Genomic DNA, 2494 nt, shown 5'->3' with positions numbered 1-2494 from the left:
ATAACGGACTTGTGTGCGATTTCCCGATCAGGCGGCGGCGAAATCCCACATCACCTACTACACGCGTCAGATGTCAGAGAAGGACAGCGAATCTACGAAGATCTTTTTGAATGCATGTTGTCACGGTGCTATAATAGTTGTGTGTGCCTGTGATCCGCGAGGATAGCCACATATACTATACTATACGATGCGCGAGCAAAAAGCTATATATCTCTCCGAGAAAAACCCTCTCCCTATTATATGTTCTTACAACCCCGACCATCACACATTCACCGGGATGGCTACACACGGAGGATGTTCCTGTAGGCGGACTGCTGCGCCGCACGGCATCGCGATGCATGGTGCACCATGCATCCGGCAACTCTTTTGAGAACCTTAAGCCCTGTGCCGAGTATGATCATAATACAGTTGAATACACGGGAGTGAGAAAACCAATCGATTCGACGGTGCGCGCGCACACAGAATATCCTTGAACGATCTCTACTAGCCACGCGACTTACTGTGGCCACGAGAGGCGGCTGCACTAGAATACTCCATCTTTCCACGCGGCTGTACTGCTAAGCTATATAATAACCTCTATAGCAGCTACACATAAAAAAATGTTGCGCTGATCGCCAGGTCTTAAAGGCACAGCGCGCGGTATATCCGATGCGGCGGCGAAATCCACCATCACCTACTATTTATCAGATGTCTACAAAGATCTTCTAATGCATATTGTTGTAATGCTATAATTGTCCGTGGATGGAATACCCCGCAAGCGATCGATAACGTGNGCCAGACTCTTCCGTCAAGGTACGACAAAGGACGTCATCTTGCCAAACAAATCCCAAGAGGTTTCATCAAGAAACACTGCATATCAAACGCAGCATCCTCGATATATTGGAGTACAGCACAAAGAATGTCACGACGGCGGCACTGACAACGGATCATACAATGGCTCGTGCAACCATCCCAACAACCCGCGAACAAAATCACAACGCAGCACGACTTACAACGCCATCACAAAAGCGAATTTGCTACGTAGAGTGTCAATAACACATGCGCGGCGAAAAAAATCTATTGCAAAAAGCGTCAAAAGTTGTAAAGGCAGTGCGCACGTGTGTTGCATGTAGTCCGCGCACGCACCCCACCCATAAATGAATCCCGCACAATGCCCCAACCGCCAAATCGGCATATTCAAACTAGAAACCCTCAAACCAAAGCCCAGGCACCCAGGCACTGCCCATATTTTCTTGAGTTACACAGCATTATTATAGTCTACCTGCTACCGCCCCCTTATGTATAACAAAACACCCCAGCCCCCCTTTCCCCCATTTGCGAGGAGGAACGGGTCAGTTAGGAGCAAAAGGATGGCAGGGCATGACGGGGGCCCCCGGCAACCTAGCCAAATTGACATCGTAGGCCGTCATCATATGGCCACAGAGTCCGGGATATGGCAAAACAGGCGAAGGGAAGGGGGGAAACGAGGGGGGTATGGGTCGATTTTAGGATCGTTAGGATTGCCAAGGGCATGAGGGGGGGCCACGGCAACCTAGCCAGGATGCCCTCGCACGGTGTCATATGGCCATACCGTCCTGGGATAGGGCGAAACGTCGGGAGAGGGGGGGGGGGTAACGAGGCGGGGCGGGGTGGGTATTGCATCATCATGGCCACCATAGCTTTAGCATGGGAACAAAACCTCCTGCATTTACAGGAACACAACTGCTACAGTACATAGCTTGCTTGGGACAGGGCAAAGGTGCCGCCCGCCTTCTTGTGGGTCTGTGGGTTCAAGTCCCAGCTTTGTCCTGTAACCCGATAACTATATGGTGGCGCTAGGGCTTGGCAGGGCAAGTGCTGTGCTAGGCGGCTCGGGCAAAGGGGCGCCCGCCCTAAGTCATCTTCCCTTCCGTGTGGAGGTCGCGTACACACTGCGGCGGACTACGCGCGCACACACACGGAGCAACGTACGTGCGCGCTGCCTTCACACCTTTTTGACGCCTGGTGCTACAGATTTGTTCGCCGCGCATGTGTTGACACACTTCGTTGCAAGATCGCTTTTCTTATGGCTGCGATGGGATCTGAAGCTATGGAAATGGCAGGCGGATTGCGAAGCAAAGCATGGACAAGCTTTGTTTCTTTTCCGTTGTTCATGATATTACAGCTGCGTGAGATGCCGTCGCGTCGCGATTTGGAAAATGTTTGTTCGCTGGTTGGAGTGGTTGTACGAGCCGTTGTATGAGCCGTTGTCGGTGCCGCTCTGAGTTGTTGTCGGCTTTTTCGACATCGTATGCGCTGTAATCGAATGCATATCGAGGATGCCGCACTTTGATTTGCTGTGTTGCTTGATGAAATACACAGTTTGCCAGGCGGTTGTTGTTCGATGGTGTGTCCGGACATTAGCCGCCCGTGGCTGTGCGGCCGCTTAGAGGAAAGGGACCATACACCAGGTCATGTCCTCAAAAATCATGTACACGTCTATATGCGCATCACCCGCTTTAGTCTGTGGAGTTGC

Source organism: Volvox carteri (assembly GCF_000143455.1).
Source record: "Volvox carteri f. nagariensis unplaced genomic scaffold VOLCAscaffold_10, whole genome shotgun sequence".
In the NCBI taxonomy this organism is placed as follows: domain Eukaryota; kingdom Viridiplantae; phylum Chlorophyta; class Chlorophyceae; order Chlamydomonadales; family Volvocaceae; genus Volvox; species Volvox carteri.
The sequence above is the reverse complement of the archived record's forward strand: the minus strand, read 5'-3'. Positions refer to the sequence as shown.